A 23,735-nucleotide genomic window follows, 5' to 3' on the forward strand; every position below is an offset into this window, starting at 1 on the left:
CGGCTACTGTAACGTTTTTTGTCTCCGGCGAAAAAGCCGGAAGCGCCGCATCCGGCGCTTCCAGCTTTTTGCTACAATGAAAGTCTATGGGCGCCGGAATGCGCCGGATCCAGAAAAAGACGGATCCAGCCACCGGATCCGGTTTTTTTAAGTCTGCGCATGCTCAGATCCAATTGGCCAGCCCCCAGGAACAGAGATGGATCCAGCAAAAAAACGGATCCGTTTCTACAGTTGTCCAAAATTTATGCCGGATCCGTTTTTTCTAAAAATAGCCGGATCCTGCCTGACGGCAAAAAACTGATGTGTGAAAGTAGCCTAAGCCAGCTACCTACCCATCTACACACATTTTCCTCTAGCCCAAGCTAGCTGGACCTGCTGAAGCGTCTGTGTACGCGAAATGGCTGTCGTCCATCTTTTTCCCCACGTGCCTCATTTTATCTGCCCGTCCTTTATTGTGTGACCTTTAATGGTTGAATAAAGAAACACTGCACTGCAAATCTTGGTGAGTGCCGCATCTTTTTCCTTCTTTTACAAATTTAGCATGTTTTTTCTGATGCTGAGCACCGTTATTCCCAGCAGTGTTTTACACACTGTGTGCCTGTGATTGATCCTTGACTTGTTGCTGGTGGATTGGAGCCTTGGTGCCATTCTTCTGGGCTTTCTTTGAATTGATTTACTTTATAGGTTCGTTTGGGGAATCAAGTGAGATGGGGAAAGATGATGAAATCTGTTTTGTCCATATTGAGTTGTAGAAATCTAGTGGAGAAAATGAATGAAATAGTGGACAGACATTGTGAGCTTCTGGTTAGTAGGGAGGTGATATCTGGTCTAGAAAGGTAGATCTGTGTGTCGTCAGTATAGAAGTGATACTAAAAGCTGTGAGATTCTATGAGCTGTCCCAGGCCGAAGGTGTAGTGTCGCTTGGCTTTGGCGGATAGTAGGTCAAGAGTCAGGGCAGTTTCAGTGGAGTGATGCGGTCGGAAGCCAAATTGTAAGCGGTTGAAGGGGAGTAAGAGAAGAGGTGGTGTAATGTATAATGATTTGACCTGTCTCTTTAAGAAAGGAAATCTTGTGACTGGAAGGTTATAGACAGGAAGTGGGTTGGGAGAGTTTCAGTTTCAGTTTTAGCCTGAGGAGTGAAATGTTATGCTGTGTGGTGGAGGAAGAAGGGGAAGAATAAAATACTGTTAAAGCGTTCTCTCTTGAATTTCTTATACCGTGTGGACATTACAACTGGCGACGAGGATGGGATGCAATCACCTGCTGCCAGGGCCGGACTGGGACTAAAATTCAGCCCTGGCATTTGAAGTTACACAGGCCCACTAGTCACATGGTGACTATATAATATCTTTGTACACTTGTAGTTTACAAGAAGTGAGAGGAGATTAACACGACTATATAACATGTAGTCACAGCTGTGCCCAGTATTTCAGCTCAGTCCTATTTATTGCTTTTAGGTACAGTACTCCTCCCAAAGCTCTGTCCCCTTTTGTATGCATGATTACAGAATTCCTGGCAGAACTGCTCTCTATTGGGCAACCAGACCCCCTGGTCATAGCCGCCCCTATCATACCTCCCAACTTTTGAAGAAGGGAAAGATGGATAAAGACTGCGGCGCGCGCATATTTTGGCCACGCCCAGCCACACCCATTTCACAACTAGTCACACCCATGTCCACACCTAATCGCACCCATTTAGCACTGCTGATCACACTGACTGGTACTGAGGGCACAGTGGCTGTCATTATGGGCACGCTGACTGGCACTAAGGAAGAGAGAAAACAGAGAGAGAGAAAAAAGAAAACAGAGAGAGCGAGAAAGAAAGGGGAAAGAAAGAAAGAACGAACAGTGAGAGACAAAGAAAGAACAGTGAGAGACAGAGAAAGAACAGAGAGAGAAAGAAAGAACAGAGAGAGACAGAGAAAGAACAGAGAGAGAAAGAAAGAGGGGAAAGAAAGAACAGAGAGAGACAGAGAAAGAACAGAGAGAAAGAAAGAAGTAAAGAAAAGAAAGAAAGAGCAGAGAGAAAGAGAGGAAAGAAAAAGAAAGAAAGAGGGGAAGAAAGAACATAGAGAGAAAAAAGAAAGATTAGAGGGAGAAAAAAGAAAGATTAGAGAGAGAAAGAAAGAACAGAGAGAGAAAGAAAGAACAGAGAGAAAGAAAATGAGGGAAAGACAGAACAGAGAATGAAAGAACAGAGAAAGAAAGAAAAAGAGAGAAAGAAATAAATAAAGATTCTACAAAGATACTATAGCAGCCTGGCTCCCATTGTAGTGCCCACCTGAGCCTCCCAGTGCAGGACATATCATGATCCGCTCACATGGCCGGCATCCCCGATTCCAAGGCGATCCTGCTGTCTGCGCTGTTGGAGGAGGACATGGTGATGGAACTGAAGCATTCCTGGTTCCGTCACAATCTCCTCAAGAAATTATCTAATTTCCGGTCCGCTTCCAGCACATCACTTCCGGTGGAACGTCATGTGTGAGTTTTAAAATGCTCCTCGGGGCTCCGCCGTGTACTCCTGTGTCCGTGGGAAAAGCCCGCTTTGTACACACTTGGCTCCGCTCCGTACATCCCGTACACATATGGCTCCACTCCGTACACACCCGGCTCCGCTCCGTATACCCCATACACATGCGGCTCCGCTCCGTACACCTCGTACACACACGGCTCCACTCCGTACACCTCGTACACACGGGGCTCCTCTCCGTACACGCGCGGCTCCACTCCGTACACCTCGTACACGCGCGGCTCCACTCTGTACACCTCGTACACACGGGGCTCCTCTCCATACACCTAGTACACACGGCTCCGCTCCGTACACCTCGTACACGCGGGGGCTCCTCTCCGTACACCTCGTACACACTGCTCCTCTCCGTACACCTCGTACACACACGGCTCCTCTCCGTACACCTCGTACACACACGGCTCCACTCCGTACACCTTGTACACGTGCGGCTCCTCTCCGTACACCTCGTACACGCGCGGCTCCGCTCCGTACACCTCGTACACGCGCGGCTCCACTCCGTACACCTCATACACACTGCTCCGCTCCGTACACCTCGTACACACGGCTCCGCTCCGTACACCTTGTACACACTGCTCCACTCCGTACACCTCGTACACGCGCGGCTCCTCTCCGTAGACCTCGTACACGCGTGGCTCCTCTCCGTACACCTCGTACACGCGTGGCTCCACTCCGTACACCTCGTACACGCGCAGCTCCTCTCCGTACACCTCATACACGCGCGGCTCCACTCCGTACACCTCGTACACACTGCTCCGCTCCGTACACCTCGTACACACGGCTCCGCTCCGTACACCTCGTACACACGCTGCTCCGCTCCGTACACCTCGTACACCCACGGCTCTGTTCCGTACACCTCGTACACACGGCTCCGCTCCGTACACCTCGCACACACATGGCTCCGCTCCGTACACCTCATAAACACACAGCTCTGCTACATCCACACTGTAAATCCTGACCCCACACATACTTACCTCAACCAGCACCATGACAACAGCAAAGCAGAGTCTTGCAGACGGTAGAGGCAAGGCTGAGCGCACAGGACCTGTGATGAGGTCACAGGAGGGGCGGAGTCAGGGGTGACATGATGGGGTCTGGACAAAGGCTCCTGATCATGTGACCCCCTGACTCCTCCCCTCCTGTGACCTCATCACAGGTCCTGCGAACAGAGCGAGCAGGCAAGCGAGTGCGACGCTGTGAGTGGCTGCGGGGGGGAGGGGGTCTCATGCTAAGGCGAGGATGGGGTGCGTGGGGGGAGGCATGGCGGCTTATCTCCCTGCAGTGCGGGAGGAACTTGAATCTATCACTGCCGTGCTGCAGAGGGCCGGCGGCAGGAGCAACAGTGGCCGCAGCAGCTGGCAAGCGGCCAGATGATCGGGCGCGGCCCACGTGACAGCGGCCCAGCGGGAAAATGCCCGGTTGGTTATATTGCCAATCCGGGCCTGCCTGCTGCTGTGAGTACTAACCCCTGCTTTACCGCTTCACACACCAGCGTCACTGAGAGACTCCATCATGGCTGACTACTTGCACACATTCCCACAGTTTGATCTGACTGATGTCATTAATCTCTCTCAAAACTGGAGAAAATGGCTAAACCGGTTTGAGAATTCCCTGGAAGCTATGGACATAAAAGAGGAGATAAGAAAGAGAGCCGTGTTCCTGCACTGCGCGGGCACAGGAGTCTATGACATATGCAGCACGTTACCTGCAGCAGAGACAGACACGTATAGCAACTGCTTGAAAGCTCTCACTAACTATTTTAAATCCAAACAGAACATCAGATATGAAAGATACCAGTTCAGGATTGCTAAGCAGTTTCCAGAAGAATCCATAGACACCTATGTCACAAGGCTAAAAGAGCTAGCACATGGATGTGCATTTACGGATGTAGATGATGAAATTCTAACTCAAGTAATTGTCACCTGCTCGTCTAATAACATAAGGCCTAAAGCTCCGCAGCAGGATCTCTCTCTGCATGATTTACTAAAGATGGCCCATGCTATAGAGATAGCAGATCATCAGGCCTCCGCAATGGAGAATGGGGATAATTTACATGTGCATAACCTCAAACACAAAAGTGCACAAGACAAGCAAGCCCCGAAACAGAAGAAATGCTATAGATGTGGACAAGATTTCCCTCACCACCTGAACAAATGTCCAGCTATAGGACAAACATGCAGTAAATGTGAAAAAGGGAATCATTTTGCAGCTGTCTGCAAATCAGCGCACAACAAGTCTCCTCTGTCTATGACAAAGCCCGCAAATATAAAAATGGTAAATCCGGATACAGAAGAAATGTCTGTGGCTGAGAACTATGTGTTCACTACCTCTGTCACTGGCTCAGTGCAGTCTCCCTGTATCACGCTCACCATCTGCGACACAGATATCACCTCTACAATAGATACGGGAGCTTCAGTGGATATCATAGACAGCAATGCATATGAACAATTGAAAACAAATCCAGTCTTACAGCAAGTGCATACTAAAGTCTTTCCATATGGATCTAAAACACCTCTAATTACACAGGGACAATTTGACGCTGAATTTAGCTATAAAGAAAATAGGCAGAAAACCACTTTTCACACATTACAAGGATCGGGCGGCTGTCTTCTCAGCTATCACACTGCCATGAAGCTAGGACTTATCCAGATTATTCATACTATAACTGACCCAGGGGAACTGAATGTACAGGCCATGATGATCAGCTTTCCCTACCTATTTAGTGGTTTGGGAAAACTAAAGAACTCTCAAGTGCATCTTCATGTACATGACAGTGTTCGTCCAGTAACCCAGGCTCACAGGCGTATTCTATTTCACTTGAGAAAGAAGGTAAAAATGGAACTCCAATTGCTCATGGATGAGAACGTTATTGAAACTGTTACTGGCCCCACTCCGTGGGTCTCTCCACTTGTGGTAGTTCCAAAACTAACGACTCCAGAGCAGGTGAGACTGTGTGTTGACATACGCCTGCCCAACACCGCTATTCAGAGAGAAAGACATATCTCACCTACAATTGATGACATCATTCATTTAATAAATGGAGCAACCGTTTTTTCAAAGCTTGACCTCAATAAGGGCTATCACCAATTAGAATTGAGTCCTGAATCCAGATACTTGACAACATTTTCCTCCTATGTGGGTCTCAGAAGATATAAAATATTGACTTTTGGGGTCTGCTCAGCAGCGGAAATTTTTCAAGACACGATAAGAAGCGTCATTCAACACATTCCAAATGCCTTTAATTAGTGATGACATACTGGTTTTTGGGAAAACTCAAGCTAAACACAATCGTGCGCTATATGTTATGTTTGAATGTCTGCTCTCTGCTGGACTTACCATACTTTAAACAAAGAGAAATGTGAATTTGATAAAAGTTCATTGGAGTTCTGTGGTCACATTTTCTCTGCGGAAGGAGTACGACCTGATCCCAAGAAAGTGGAATCCATCAGAGCATCCTCAATTCCACAGAATTCCAGTGAAGTGCGCTCTTTTCCTGGGATGGCCAGCTACTGTGCTAGATACATTCCAAATTTTTCAACCATCAGCCATCCATTAAGGGAACTTACAAAACAAAGTTGTGTATTTCAATGGTCCCAGGACTGTCAGGTCTCTTTTGACACAATTAAAAATGAACTCTGCTCAACAACCACCATGGCCTATTTTGATCCAGCTCTTCGAACTGAGCTAATTGTGGATGCAAGTCTTGTGGGACTGGGTGCTATTTTAGCGCAATACAAAGGATGACAACCAAAGTCCCCACATCATTTCTTATGCAAGCAAAAGCCTAACAAGCACTGAAAGAAAGTATTCACAACCTGAAAAAGAATGCTTGGCGGTTGTCTGGGGATGTGAACACTTTCACTTATTTCTCTATGGAGCTCCCTTCACCAATGTCACAGATCATCAAGCTCTCCTTCCAATTTTTGGAAATCCCCGAGCTAAAATGCCTGCACGTATTGAACAATGGGGTCTACGTCTACAGGACTACAATTACAAAATTGTTCATAAACCTGGAAAATATAGCAATCCAGCTGATTATCTCTCAAGACATCCTGTGAATGATGATATATCTGGGCATTCCTCAATGGACGAATACATACGATTTATTGCAGCTCACGCCGTGCCAAAAGCACTTTCTGTTGATCAGTTTGTGAATACAACAAGTGACAAGACACTCTGTGCCTTTATACAAATCATCCAAAATCGAAGGTGGCAGGAAATTCAAAAGGAAAAATTTCCTGATTCTGGGATTGATCCAAAGGAATTAAAACTATTTTCAAATGTACGTGAGGAATTGTCTGTCACTGAAGAGCACCTCATCCTTCGAGGTACCAAACTGGTTGTACCTAAGGCTTTGCGCAACTGAGTCATACAGATAGCACACGAAGGTCATCTAGGAATTGTTGGTACAAAAAAATTACTCAGAGAAAAAGTGTGGTTCGCAAATATGGATCAATTAATTACTTCATCATCAAGTTTAGAGCCACTACAAATGTCTCCATAACCCACTGCTGTCTGGGAGTAAGTGGCCGTCGACATATATGGACCATTACCAAATGGCCAATACATTCTAGTAACAATTGATGAATATTCTAGATACCCTGTTATTTCTGCTAATAGTGTCATACCAGAACTGGATGACATATTCTCTGCATATGGCATTCCAAGAGAGGTTAAAACAGACAATGGACCTACATTCAATGGACATATATTTACACAGTTTTCTGAATGCTTAGGGTTTAGCCACAGGAAAATCACATCTTGCTGGCCGCAAGCCAATGGAATTGTAGAACGTTTCATGCGCACTATATGGAAATGAATCAAGGCAGCTAGTCTGGAGCACACCCCACTGAAACAGTCACTATACAAATTCTTGCGCAATTACCGCAATACGCCACATTCCACCACTAATGCTGCTCCGTCTCATCTAATTTTCAGCAGAACTCTTCGTATATGGATCCCTGATGTGACCAGCCATCCCCTACCAAGTGACTCTTCAGTGCGATCAACAGATTTCTCTAGCAAGCAAGCCATGAAACATTATGCAGACAGAAGGCGAAGGGCACAGCCAAGTGCCATCAAAAGAGGTGATTTTGTTGTTTTGCGTCAAAGATCAACCAACAAAACCTCAGCTGTATATAGTCCAGCAAGATATAATGTTACTCAGAAAAGAGGCAACATGGTCACAGCAGAGCGAGATGGACACTCTTTAACCCAAAATTCCTCACATTTTAAAATCATACCGCCGAACAATGGTAATGAACTCCCACTGGTGGAAGATTTGGTACCCAACTGTGGAGAGGGCCAACAGGGGGTAGTTAATCCATTAGCAATGGACACCCCCAATGAACCCAGACACTACCCTTCATGGGAAAGAAGGGCTCCATCAAGACTTATTGAAGAGATGTAATTAAAATGCCTGATTTGGAAATGAACAAATAAGACAATACCAACATATGTCTTTTCTTGGATGTTTATCTTCTTTTCGCATTGTTACCTTGTCAATATTTTGTTTGAGGTTGTTAGTATGTTAAAAAAAAAAAAAAAAGAGGGATCATGTAATGTATAATGATTTGACCTGTCTCTTTAAAAAAGGAAATCTTGTGACTGGAAGATTATAGACAGGAAGTGGGTTGGGAGAGTTTCAGTTTCAGTTTTAGCCTGAGGAGAGAAATGTTATGCTGTGCGCTGGAGGAAGAAGGAGAAGAATAAAATACAGTTAAAGCATTCTCTCTTGAATTTCTTATACTGTGTGGACATTACAGGTGGGAGGACAGTTCAAAAATGGATGTGTTGTTCCAGTACATTTGAGTCATAGGGAGCGATAGCTAGATACAGAAGATGGGTCAAGAGAGGGCTTTTTGAGGATGGGTGTGATTGTGGCATGAGGGGAAAACACCAGTTGTTACTGATAGGTTGAAGAGATGGGTTAGGGTTGGGATGAAGACTGTGGTGAGGATTGGGATGAGGTGGGATGGAATCGGGTCAAGTGCACAGGAGGTGAGATGTGATCTTGGGAGTAGAATGGAAAATTGATCTTCTGTAATGATGGAGATTTTGGTTTTGGAGGAGGGCTGAGTAGTTAGGACGAGGGGTGAAGGGATTGCAGGCTGTGTAGATCACCAATCTTCAAAAGGTTGGTTATATTTAGATTGCAGAAAATGGAATAAGGGTGCTTTCACATTGTGTTTTGCCACCCACTCTTTGGCCTCGTCAGGGCTTGCATCTTAAACCTGGCATTTCGGGCATATGTGTCGATGGGCCATAGACCATAATGGTGCTGATAAACTGAACATGTGCTCTGACGTGCACCATGTACAGGCATGTACACTCAGACGCAGTCTACTATGTCTCAATGTCCGCCTTCAGTAGGCATATACATCCAAAAATTGTTCAAGGCAGAGAGCATGTTCACTCTGTCGGCACCATTATAGTCTATGGCCCGTTGGTGCAAACGTTTGAATCCCAATTTGCGGTGGGTTTGGACATAAGCCCAACGTGAACAACGGATGGGTGACAAAACACAATGTGAAAGCACCCTATGGCTTTCCTGACCCTCTGACACTGAGTTCAGTGTGTGGGACCAAATTCTCAACATCTTATACATTTTCTACTAGACTGCATGCACACGAGTTTGGCACGTTTTGTTTTATTTGGCCTTTTTTGTAATCTATTTTATATTTATTCATAAAAGATGATGTGAACAGGGTCGTTAGCATCTGAATAATCAGTTCAGTCAAAAATTCACAACAGAGCAGCTGGAATCTTCATAAACATCACAGTCCAGATGAAATAGAGTGAATGAAACCAAGTGACAAAGTACCTAATCCGATAAGAACTCAATATAGTATAGATTCACTAAACTGAATGAACAGTAAAAACTGTATTTATTATACTCAGAAAAATAGTTAAAAACAACATTTTATGTTATAAAAGCAAATACATGTAGCAGCTCGCCTCCTATGGTTTTGCCTTATGAATGATGGCTTCCTCTGGGGCATGGACAATGTTCTGGTGATAGCTCCATATACAGTGCATTGCGAAAGTATTCGGCTCCCTGGAACTTTTCAACCTTTTCCCACATATCATGTTTCAAACATAAAGATGACAAATGTAAATTTTTGGTGAAGAATCAGCAACAAGTGGAACACAATTGTGAAGTTGAACGAAATGTATTGGTTATTTTAAATTTTTGTGGAAATTCAAAAACTGAAAAGTGGGGCGTGCAATATTAATCGGCCTCTTTACTTTCAGAGCAGCAAACTCACTCCAGAAGTTCATTGTGGATCTCTGAATGATCCAGTTTTGTCCCAAATGACTAATGATGATAAATATAATCCACCTGTGTGTAATCAAGTCTCCGTATAAATGCACCTCCTCTGTGATAGTCTCAGGGTTCTGTTTGATGCACAGAGAGCATCATGAAGACCAAGGAACACAACAGGCAGGTCCGTGATACTGTTGGGGAGAAGTTTAAAGCCGGATTTGGATACAAAACGATTTCCAAAACTTTAGACATCCCAAGGAGCACTGTGCAAGCGATCATATTGAAATGGAAGGAGTATCATACCACTGCAAATCTACCAATCTACCAAGTCCCTCTAAACTTTTGTCTCAAACAAGGAGATGACTGATCAGAGATGCAGCCAAGAGGCCCATGATCACTCTGGATGAACTGCAGAGATCTACAGCTGATGTGGGACAGTCTGTCCATAGGACAACAATCAGTCGCACACTGCACAAATCTGGCCTTTATTGAAGAGTGGCAAGAAGAAAGCCATTTCTCAAAGAAATCCTTAAAAAGTGTTGTTTAAAGTTTGCAAAAAGCCACCTGGGAGACACACCAAACATGTGGAAGAAGGTGCTCTGGTCAGATGAAACCAAAATTGAACTTTTTGGCAACAATGCCAAACGATATGTTTGGCGTAAAAGCATCACAGCTCATCACCCTGAAACACCATCCTGACTGTCAAACATGGTGGTGGCAGCATCATGGTTTGGGCCTGCTTTTCTTCAGCAGGGACAGGGAAGATGGTTAAAATTGATGGGAAGATGGATGCAGCCAAATACAGAACCATTCTTGAAGAAAACCTGTGACTGGGACAGAGATTTGTCTTCCAACAAGACAATGATCCCAAACATAAAGCAAAATCTACAATGGAATGGTTCACAAATAAACGTATCCAGGTGTTAGAATGGCTAAGTCAAAGTCCAGACCTGAATCCAATCGAGAATCTGTTGAAAGAGTTGAAAACTGCTGTTCACAAACTATCTCCATCAAACCTCAGTGAGCTTGAGCTGTTTGCCAAGGAAGAATGGGCAAGAATTTCAGTCTCTCGATGTACAAAACTGATAGAGACATACCCCAAGCGACTTGCAGCTGTAATCTCAGCAAAAGGTGGCGCAACAAAGTATTAAGCTAAAGGGGACGAATAATATTGCACGTCCCACTTTTCAGTTTTTGAATTTCCACAAAAATTTAAAATAACCAATAAATTTCATTCAACTTCACAATTGTGTCCCACTTGTTGTTGATTCTTCACCAAAAATTTACATTTGGTATCTTTATGTTTGAAGCATGATATGTGGGAAAAGTTGAAAAGTTCCAGGGGGCCGAATTCTTTCGCAAAGCACTGTATTTCCATGTCACATACTTAATTGCAACTAAATGATTTTTAAAATAAAATTGTGCACGTATAAAATAAGAATAACGACAGCTCCAATTATGCTGGTTTAATTACATGCAAAAAGATATACAAACAGCAAAGTTACATAAAAAATAGTTTACAAATGACAAAAATAATGGAAAAAAAGAGTGATGGTAAAAATATTAAACACTAAAAAAGAGAAAAAAAATAGCAGAGTTCATGTGCTATGTAGCTGTTATAAATTCAGACTTTTTGCATCTTCAAAACACTGCTGTTGTCATTTTTTTCCATTTTTATCGTTACTGACTACATATATAATTATAGCTTAAAATATTCTTCATCAGCACACCATAAGTTTCATTATACACAGAAGCTCTGTGCATAGTATATTGTGTAAAAGTACAAGCAATACAGGGACTCACCACTGATATTATGCACAGGACCTCTGTATATAGAGTATAGTGTACAGGTAATACAATGATCATCAGTGACATTATACACAGGAGCTCAGTATAAAGTGTACAGTGTACAGGTAATATATTGATCACCAGTGGCATTATATATAGAAGCTATGTACACAGTGGCTGTGTACAGGTAAACAGTGACCACCAGTGACATTTATACACAGGGGCTCTGTATGCAGTGTATAGTGTACAGGTAATACAAGGATCATAGGTGACATTATACACAGAAGCTCTCTATATAGTATACAGGTAATACAGGGATCACTGTTGTGAGTTCATTTTCCCCTCCGTCACTGAGGCCTGGTGAACTCCCTATTCTAGTGAAGGAAGGTAGTGAGCCTGATTATCAGGCACCTGGGACTAATGAAGACGATTGGCTGAGTGGAGTCACTGACTGGATTTAAGGCAGCCTACGCCCTTTCTGCCCTGTGGGTGATTTCTCTGTGGACTCTTGGACACCAGTCTGATTCCTGCTCTCCTAAAGCTAAGTTTTCTGTTTTGCCTTTTTGCATCTAAGATTTGTTTTTGTTTTTCTTGCTTTTTGGATTCTGCCACTCCCTGCTGGAGTGTGCAGTGTTCCTAGAGCTCTGTCTTCTGAAAGTACCTGAGTGCTGATTTAGTTTTTGAAGCTTAGCTGCTTCAGGGCCATTTTTATATCAGCTTGTTGGCTTTTGTCTCTGTTAGGGTTTTGGCAGATTGCAGACAGCAGCCTTCCTATCCATTCCTATCTAGGTAGTTTTTGGGCCCCGTCTTTGCTCAGCCTGTCTTTCTGTCTGTGTAAGTGTTTTTCATTTTGCTTCACCGTCATTATATGTGGGGGGCTGCCTATTGCTTTGGGGTCTGCTCTGGGGCAGTTAGATTTCCCCTTTCCTTCTTTAGGCCTATGTATCTCTCCGGCTGTGATCGAGGGGTCTAGGTCATCATAGGAACCCCCACGGCTACTGCTAGTTGTGTTGTTAGGTTCAGGGGTCTGCAATCTGATAGTTGCCAACTTCTCTGGTTTTCAGGACTAGCTAGCATTTCTGTTTTTGCCTCCTACGGTGACTCAATCATAACAGATCACCAGTGACATTATACACATGAGCTCTGTATATAGTATACAGGTAATAGAGGGATCATGGGTGACATTATACACAGGAGCTCTGTATATCGCATACAGGTAACACAGTGATCACCAGTGACATTATCCCATCCTGCACCATGTTTTTCCCATCCTATCCTATATGATCTCCCATCTTGACCCATATGATGTCTCCATCCTGCCCCAGGTTTCCCTATCCTGCCCCAGATGTCTCCTGTCTGGCCCAGATGTCTCCATCCTGCTCCATGTGTCTCCATACTACCCCATGTTTCTCTATCCTCCCCAATGTCTCCCATCATGTCTTCCATATGTCTTCTATTTTGCCCCAGAAGTTTACATTCTGCCCCATGTGTCTTAATTCTTACCCATGTGTCTCCATCCTGACCCATGTGTCTCCATCTTGCCCCATGTGTCTCCTTCCAGCCCCATGTGTCTCCATCCTGCCCCATGTGTTTCCATCCTACCCCATGTGTCTCCCATCCTGCACATGTGTCTCCCATCCTACCCTATATGATCTCCCATCTTGACTCATGTGATGTCTCCATCCTGCCCCATATGTCTTCCATCCTTCCCCATGTGTCTCCATTGCTTCCCATGTGTCTTTATCCTGCCCCATGTGTCTCCTTCCATCCAGCCCCATGTGTATCCGTCCTGCCCCATGTGTCTCAATACTATCCCATGTGTCTCTATCTTGCCCCATGTGTCTACCATCCTGCCCCCATGTCTCCTATCGTGTCTCCCATTTTGGCCTATGTGTCTCCATCCTGCCCTATATGATCTCCCATCCTGCTCTATGTGTCTCCACCCTGCCCCATATGTCTCCCATCCTGCCTCAGGTGTCTCCATCCTGCCCCTTGTGTCCCATCCTACCCCATGTTTCTCCATCCTGCCCCATTTGTCTCCATTCTTACCCATGTCTTCGTCCTTCCCCATGTGTCTCCATCCGGTCCCATGTGTCTCTCATCCTGCTCCTATGTCTCCATCCTGCCCCATGTGATCTCCCATCCAGCACCCATATTGTGGCTTTCAGTACAAAAGAAAAAAAAAAATTTTCTCCTTACCTGTCAGTGGTTCAACAGAGTCATCTTCCTCATCCATTTGAGGCGCGAATACACTGATGCATGACAGTGGCATCATACACCTGAGACGAGTGCACCATTGTCAGCTGTCAGTCTTTGACTGATGGCTGCGGTGGCTTAGATTTGAACTGAATGTGTGTCAGAGGATGCACATTCAGTTACTAAACCAGCAGAATCTTGCTCCTAGGGCTGGTGAGTACAGGCAAAAAGAGGGCAGGCCCGGTCCGGGACTCTCCTTCTTACTTCTGCTCACCAGCCCATTCACCAGTAAGGCCTGTAAAGCAATAATGGCGACACTCCCATAGCTCTCCATTATTAACATTAATGCTTTTATAAAACTCCTTCTGCACTGGTAGCTTCATTGTCATCTCCATAACCCACACCATTAATCATAGTTTTGCTGTCCTTTTCACCCATCCATACACTAATAGAAGCATATTTGTCCTCTTTCCATCCGTCTCCTAATGCTAGCATCATTGCCTCCATCCCATCCCTTCAGTAAACACCATTGTCTCCTTAACACTACTTTGCCATTAGCACTAGTCCTATTCCAAGCTCTTTCTGCTTGGCAGGAGCACATATCTTAGGGGAGGCAGGAATGACAGTCTCAGAGACGTATCTAGAGGGGGCAGCTGGCGCATGCGCCCTAATTGCAGCCAGCAGGAAGGCGCAGTCAGGTTGCCTAATGCGACGGGCGGCAGTGTCTCCCCCAGTGGCAGCATTCTGCCGCCCCCGGAATGTGAGTTGGCCATTCTCTGTGACTGCTGTCAAGCTGACGTGTTCACGCTGCTGACATCACTCATCCATGACGATTAAGTGATTAAGTGCATGGGGGGGAGATTTAATATGTGTGGGGAGATTTGGAGTGGGGATGGGGAGATTAAATTTGTGGGGGAGATTTGGAGAGGGGATGGGGAGATTTAATCTGTGGGGGGAGATTTGGAGATGTCTGTGGGGAGATTTGGGATGGGGATGGGGGATTTAATATGTGGGGGGAGATTTAGAGTGAAGATGGGGAGATTTAATATGTGGAGGAGATTTGGAGAGGGGATGGGGAGATTTGATGTGTGGATGGGGTGATGGGTGCAGACACAGTATGGTGATTGGGGGGATGGATGCAGACAGTATGAGGGACAAACAAGGGAATGAATGTGGACACAGTACAGACACAGTATGTGTAGTCAGGGGTATGTGTGAGCAGGCAGTATAGAGAGTGAGGGGGTAAATATATAAGGAGACAGTTTGGGGAACAGGGGGATATGAGAGGAGACAGTATGAGGAGGGAGGAGAATAGTGTGAGGAGACAGTATGGGGGAGATAAGTGAGTGGGCACAGAATAGAGACTGAGTAGTAGGGACGTAGCATGGGGGGACAGTGTAAGGGTACAGCCAGGAGGCGACAGTATACCAAGGAGTGGGAGTGTGATGAGAGGGTACAGTATAGAGACTGGGCCCTATAGAGAGGACACAGTGTGAGAGGACAGTGTGAAGAGGGTTCCCAGTATGGAAAGGTCAGTGTGAAGAGCATGTACCATAAGAGGGACAGTGGAGGGGTCATATTTTGTGCAGACAACATAGTGAGGGGCAGTTATTTATTCAGGGGCTCAAAGTAGGGCAGATATTTTTATTCTGGAGCATTATAATGACACTGCTATATTTACGGGCTTCATGTGGAGATTTGCTGCAGAAGACCACAGAAATCTGCAGAGATGGACTGTGGATGAGAAAACACATCATGAGGTCTGAACAAGATGAAGAAAAGAAGGAGAACGACATCTATAAGGTACCTGGATGTAAATGTTATTTGTGATTCTGACTAATTCTCAGGTTTTTACTTATGTTAGGAGCATTAACCCATTAACGTCCAATGACAAACAGAGTCCGTCATTGGACACCTTGCCCTTTTTGGTGCGGGCTCCGGCGATGAGCCCGCATCTTTTCCGGCACATGACAGCTGATCTGATCAGCTGACATGTGCCGGAACAACCGCGGGTGGAATCGCGATTCACCCATGGCTGTTAACATGTTAAATGCGGCTGTCAAACTCTGACAGCAGCATTTAACATGCACGCACAGGAAGCACATCATTGCTTCCTCCCATCGGCACCTGTATCACATGACCGCGGGTCACGATGGGTTGGCATATCAACCCGGGGTCAGGAGGAGACCCCTGTGGATGTCATTGCTGGATCACTATGAACGTCGCCTGGTGGTCGGCGCTCACATAGCAAGTGAGCATATCGGCTATTGAGCAGGGCTGCAACCCTGCTCTATGTAGCAAAGGTGATCGGACAGCTGCAGCTTCTAGTCTCCCATGGAGACTTTTGAAGCAAGTAAAAAGAAAAAAAATGTTTTTAAAAATATTAAAAAAATAAAAAATAAAAGTTCAAATCACCTTCCTTTCGCCGCATTCAAAATAAAACAATTAAAAATAATCAAACATACACATATTTGGTATCGCCGCATTCAGAATAGCCCAATCTATCGATTCAAAAAAGGATTAACCTGATTGTTAAATGGTGTAGCGAGAAAAAAAGTCAAAATGCCAGAATAACTTTTTTTGGTCGCTGCGACATTGCATTAACATGCAATAACGGGTGATCAAAAGATCATATCTGCACCAAAATGATGTAATTAAAAACGTCAGCTCAGCGTGCAAAAAATAAACCCTTACTCAACCCGAGACCATGAAAAATGGAGATGCTACGGGTATCGGAAATTGGCAGAATTTTTTTCACCACGTAGATAAAAAAGAACCTAGACATGTTTGGTGTCTATGAACAGGTCAGTTTTAGCATTTAGTGAACCTAGTAAAAAAGCCAAACAAAATCGAGTGTGGGATTGCACTTTTTTTTGCAATTTCACCACATTTTTTTCCCATTTTCCAGTACACAATTTTAAAACCAATGGTGTCGTTCAAAAGTACAACTTGTCCCACAAAAAACAAGCCCTCACATGGCCATATTGACTGAAAAATTAAAAGTTATGGCTCTGAGAAGAAGGGATGCAAAAAATGTAAATTTACACCCAATGTCGGAAAGGGATTATTATTGATTGCCTATCCTTAGAATAGATAATTAATTATTAGTACCAAATTGGCCGTGGTGCAACATATGGCACCCCTGCCAATCAGCTGTTCTTGATGCTGATGGCAGCCGGAAAAGATCAATGGCAGATTGATCAGTAGTACTTGGCCACAGCCACTATGAATTTGACAAAACTGTGTTCTTCAGTTCTGCAACTACAATGGCATGTAAAAGTTTTGACATCCCTGGTCAAAATTACTGTTTTTGTGAACAGTTGAGGAAGTTGAAAATGAAATGATCTTTAAGACCTAAAGTTAAACTTGACACATTTATTTTGTATTTTAGGCAACACATATATAATTTGTCATTTTTTACATTTTAAAAATTACTAAAAGGAAAACAGTCCAATGCAAAAGTTTGGGCGCCATTGGAGATTTTTGTGCTCAGATAACTTTGACCAAGGTTTCAGATCTTAATTAGCCTGTTGGGGTTATGGCTTGTTCACTAGCATTGTTATGAATGGCCAGGTGATGCAAGTTTCCCAGCTTTATAAAAATCCAACCTTTTCTAACCATGTGCCAAAAATACAGCAGCCATGGGTTCTTGTAAGCAGCTGCTTAGCACTCTGAAAATGAAAATGGTGGAGGCCCACAAAGCAAGAGAAGGCTATAAGACAATAGAAAAGCGTTTTTGAGCTGCCCTTTCTTCAGTTTGGAATATATTTATGAAATGGCAGTTAACAGGAGCACTGGAGATCAAGATAAGGTCTGGAAGACCAAGCAAAATTTCAGTGAGAGCTATTCATAGAATTTCCAGAGAACGGCAAATCAGAAACCCTGCTTGACTGCAAAAGATTTTCAGAAACATTTAGAAGACTCTGGAGTTGTGGTACATTGTTCTACTGTTCAGACATGTGCACGCATATGGCCTTCGTTGAACCATCATCAGAGTAAACCTCTACTGCTTCCATAAAATTCAGTATCAGAAGCATGCAAAAGTACATCTAAACAAGCCTGATGCATTTTGGAGACAAGTCCTGTAGACCGATGAGGTTAAAATAGAACTCTTTGGCTACAATGATCAAATGTATATGTGGAGATAAAAGGGTACAGAATTTCAGGAAAACAACATCCTGCCAACCATTAAGCATGGAGGTGGATCAATCATGCTTTGGGGTTGTGTTGCAGTTAAAGGTCCGGGGAATATTTCACGGGCAGAGGGGAGAATGGATTCAATGAAATTTCAACAAATTCTTGAAGCAAACACTATCTGTAAAAAAAAAAGCTGAAGTTGAAAAGAGGATGGCTTCTACAAATGGATAATGGTCCTGAACACATGTCAAAATCCACAATAGACTACCTCAAAAGGTGCGAGCTGAAGACTTTACAATGGCCCTCACAGTACCCTGATCTCAACTTCATTGAAATTCTGTGGCTAGACCTCAAACTAGCAGTGCATGCAAGACGACCAAGGAATCTCACAGAACTGGAAGAATTTTCCAAGGTAGAATGGATGAATATCCCTCAAACAAGAATTGAAAGACTCTTGTCTGGCTACAAAAAGCATTTACAAGCTGTGATACTTTCAAAATGGGGTGCTACTAGATTTTAACCATGCAGGGTGCCCATACTTTTGCTTTGGGTTATTTTCCTTTATGTAATTTTTAAAATGTAAAAGATGAAAATATATAGATTTTTTTTTTACTTAAAATACAAAGTAAATGTGTCATCTTTAACTTTAGGCCTTTCAGAGATCATTTCATTTTCAACTTGTTTAACTGTTCGCAACAACAGTAATTTTGACAAGGAGTGTCCAAACTTTTACCTGCCACTGCATGCACATATTGCCAAAGCACACCCCAGAAGCAGCTGATTGGTAAGGGGTGTGAGGTGTTGTACCCCATCAATGTGGTATTGATGACCTCTCCTAAGGACAGGCCATCAATACTAAAGTAGTGGACAACCCCTTTAAGACTCTTGGATGTTGTGATGTCCTCATTCTTACACAGCAGCACACCGTGACAAAATGGCATCAGTGCAGTTATAAAAAAGTCAAAAATGACACCAGAAGTGGGTAAAGTCTAAGCTTTACAATTGTTTAACTGTTTCCAGTCTCCTACCTCAGCTAAGCTACAGTCAGTTCTTTCACATCGCTAGAATAGTTAAAACCTTGAACGAAGACAACAGGCCCACACGTTTTAATAACTTGCCACTCTCATGGGACTGTAGGCTGACAGTGGGTATGCAGTGCTCCATAGTAGAGCTTTATAGCGATATGAATATTGTTGATGGATTCTCACAATTATCCTTTGAATAAAATCTTCTAGATTTACAAGTCACACTCCCTGTCTGGCGTAATTCACTAAAGACAATTTACTCAGCTACAAAATAAATGAATGAGAATTTCTTTTAATCACTTTAATCACTTTTTTTATTAAATATTTGTTCACTTTAAAACATATACAGTATGCAAATACGTCACTAAGCTTTAGTGAATTGTAATAAAAGTTATGCATTAGACGCTGTTAGAGAAGGAGCAGTTTATGGGCATTGTTACATTATCCGTCTCTTTTTTGATGCAGGTTGACTTTTAACCACTATTTGTTTTTAATTAGATTTCTTGTTTTAATATGCAGTGATAATAATAATAATAATAATAATAATAATAATAATAATAAGTTGCTCCATACCATTATTTACTCTCTTGTAACCTTATAGACATTACATTAACAACAGGGTCAGGCAACAAAATCCTAAATATTCTTTTGAAAATATAACTGTAATTCACCACTGTTGACTACTCAGGACATGCAGATGTTTACAGGGTATTCTGCTAGGGGAGGATGCCATCCGAGACATATAGTGAATTGGGAATGGGGAGGATATTATTAGGGTTTTAGAATGAATTCGGGTGGGTAGGATGCTATATAGGGACTTTGAAAAAAATATGGAGTTCGGGGATGCTATCAGGAGTTTGTAATGAATTGGGGTTAGGGGAGGATGCTATCAGGGACTTATAATGAGCTAGCTGAAGAGCCCGGCGCTGACCGGGCATAGTAACTAACTGTGGTTAGTTATAGCAAATTATAATTATCCTCCATCCCTTAGTCCCGTACCCATATACCCATCATACATATCCACAATCCCATAGGCCCGTGCCCATATACCCATCATACATATCCTCCATCCCATAGTCGAGTGCCCATATACCCATCACACATCCTCCATCCCATAGTCCCATGCCCATATACCCATCACACATCCTCCATCCCATAGTCCCATGCCCACATACCCATCATACATATTCGCCATCCCATAGTCAGGTGCCCATATACCCATCACACATCCTTCATTTCATAGTCCCATGCCCATATACCCATCATACATATCCGCCATCCCATAGTCCCGTGCCCATATACCTGTCATACATATCCTCCATCCCATAGTCCAGTGCCCATATACCCATTACACATCCTCCATCCAATAGTCCCATGCCCATATACCCGTCATACATATCCTCCATCCCATAGTCCAGTGCCCATATGCCCATCACACATCCTCCATCCCATAGTCAACCATTATGACATCATAATGAGCGGTGGGGCTTGCAACCTATGATGACATCAGCATCGCCATGGCAACCATTGTGACATCATATTGAGGGGCGGGGCTTGATACGCACACACTTTTCCACATTATGTAGATAGGGGCAAAATTGTTTGGTGTATTGGAACGCGCAGGGTTAAAATTTCACCTCACAACATAGCTTTGGACACTCTCGGGGTCCAGACGTGTGACTGTGCCAAATTTTATGGCTGTAGCTGCGACAGTGCAGATGCCAATCCCGGACATACACACACACATACAAAAATACATACACACACTTGAGCTTTATATATTAGATTGTGTGGGGGAAGAACACTATACAGGAACTATAGGAAATTGAATAGTGGGAGAGGGTGCTGAACATGGACTTATAGTGAATTAGGGTTGGGAAGGATGCTATACAGAGTCTTATAATAAATTGGGGAGTTGGGGATGCTTTCAGGAGATTGTAATGAATTGTGGGTGGGGGAGGACGCTATCATAGGCTTATAATTCATTGGGGCATAGAGAAGGACACTATACAGGGACTTATAATAAATTGAAGAATGGGAAAACTTGCTATACAGGGACTTATTATGAAGACACTTATGAAGAACTTGCACACTTCATTGGCCCCTATCTCTTCCCTTCCATGTCCTGATTCTGCATTGAAGCATTACAATGAAACATTTTAAAGTGCCCTGGATGAATTTGCTCCTCCTATACATAGAACACCACAACACAAATGGCGACAACCCTGGCACACCCTGCAAACACGTTTCCTGCAGCGGTGCTCCAGGTGCGCCGAACGTCTGGATAAAATTCAACCTACCCGAAGATTTCATCCATTATAAGTTTATGCTTCGAACGTACAACACTGCCCTTCACCTCTCAAAACAAACCTATTTCAACACCCTCATCACCTCACTGTCCAGTAACCCGAAACGTCTCTTTGACACTTTTCATTCTTTACTCAACCCAAGAGTGCAGCCCCCTACCACGGAGCTTCAAGCTCACGATCTGGCCAATTACTTCAAAGAAAAAATTGACCAGATCCGACAGGAAATTATCTCCCAGTCACTTCATACCATGCACTGTCCTCCCTTCCCCACTGCACCAAGCTCACTCTCTGACTTTGAACCAGTCACAGAAGAAGAAGTAAGCAGGCTCCTTGCATCATCTCGCCCAACCACTTGCACCAGTGACCCATTTCCATCACATCTACTCCAGCCCCATTCCCCTGCTGTCACCCCTCACCTAACTAAAATATTTAACCTCTCTCTCTCTTCTGGTATCTTTCCCTCCTCATTTAAGCATGCCATCATACATCCACTACTTAAAAAACCATCCCTCGACTAACTATAGACCTGTTTCTAATCTTCCCTTCATCTCTAAACTCCTGGAACGCCTGGTCCACTCCCGTCTTATCCGCTATCTCTCAGAAAACTCTCTTCTTGACCCTCTCCAATCCGGTTTCTGCTCTTTACATTCTACTGAAACTGCCCTCACTAAAGTCTCTAATGATCTACTAACAGCTAAATCAAATGGTCATTACTCCATGCTAATTCTCTTGGATCTCTCTGCAGCATTCGACACTGTGGCTCATCAGCTCCTCCTCACTATGCTCCGTTCCATTGGCCTCAAGGACACCGTTCTCTCCTGGTTCTCCTCCTATCTCTCTGACCGCTCCTTTACTGTATCTTTTGCTGGCTCCTCCTCCTCTCATCTTCCCCTTACTGTTGGGGTTCCTCAAAGATCAGTCCTAGGCCCCCTCCTCTTCTCTTTGTATACTGCCCCTATTGGTCAAACAATCAGTAGATTTGGTTTCCAGTACCATCTCTATGCTGACGACACCCAATTATACGCTTCTTCTCCTGACATCACGCCAGCCTTTCTAGAAAACACCGGCGATTGTCTAAATGCTGTGTCTAACATCATGTCCTCACTATATCTGAAACTGAACCTGTCAAAGACTGAACTCCTTGTGTTTCCTCCCGCTACTAATGTACCTGTACCCGACATTGCCATTTCTGTGTGTGGTTCTACTATTACTCCCCAGCAACATGCCTGCTGTCTTGGGGTCATACTTGACTCTGAGCTTTCCTTTGTCCCCCACATCCGATCACTGGCTCGCTCTTGTTATCTTCACCTCAAAAACATTTCTAGAATTCGACCTTTTCTTACTTTTGACTCTGCAAAAACTCTTACTGTTTCTCTTATTCATTCTCGTCTCGACTATTGTAACTCCCTTCTAATCGGTCTCCCTCTTACCAAACTCTCCCCCCTCCAATCTGTCTTGAATGCAGCTGCCAGGATCATATTCCTCACCAATCGTTACACCGATGCCTCTACCTTGTGCCAGTCATTACACTGGCTACCCATCCACTCCAGAATCCAGTACAAACTTATTACCCTCACCCACAAAGCCCTCCATGGCTCAGCACCACCCTACATCTCCTCCCTTGTTTCAGTATACCATCCTACCCGCGCCCTCCGTTCTGCTGATGACCTGAGGTTAGCATCCTCAATAATCAGAACCTCCCACTCCCGTCTTCAAGACTATACAGGTGCTGCGCCAATTCTTTGGAATGCACTTCCCAGGTCAATACGATTAGTCCCCAACCCCCACAATTTTAAGCGTGCCCTGAAAACGCATTTATTCAGACTGGCCTATCGCCTCAACATATTAACCTAATCTATCCCTGTGTGGCACAGCCAAAAGTATTACCATAACCAGGCTCCCCGCATCATGTTCCCACATGCTTTATGCATCCATTAGCCCTCTGCATCCGTACTGTTACACACTTAACATTATGGCTGGTCCATACAATCAGGGCAACTGTTACCACCCACCTTTCGTGTCTCCTCTTTTTTTCCTCATAGATTGTAAGCTTGCGAGCAGGGCCCTCATTCCTCTTGGCATCTTTTATGATCTATGTGATTATTGTTATGCTGTAATGTATATTGTCTGTACAAGTCCCCTCTGAAATGTAAAGTGCTGCGGAATATGTCAGCGCTATAGAAATAAAATTTATTATTATTATTATTATTAACTGGAGGTGGGGGAGGATGCTATCAGGGATTTATAATGAATTGAGGGGTGGAAGAGGACGCTATGCAGAGATTCAATAATGAATTGGAATTTTGCATAGGTTGCTATCAAAGACTTATAATGAATTGGGGATCGGGGAGGACATTATCATTGACTTATGATGAGCTGGGTGTGCGGGAAGACAATGTACAGGAACTTATAATAATTGGAGAAAGGGTAAGATGCTATACGGGGTCATATAATTAATTGGGGAGTAGAAGTATATGCTATAGGGTA

This window comes from Dendrobates tinctorius, unplaced genomic scaffold (genome assembly GCF_039654945.1).
Source record: "Dendrobates tinctorius isolate UK_male_01 unplaced genomic scaffold, ASM3965494v1 ptg000069l, whole genome shotgun sequence".
NCBI lineage: Eukaryota > Metazoa > Chordata > Amphibia > Anura > Dendrobatidae > Dendrobates > Dendrobates tinctorius.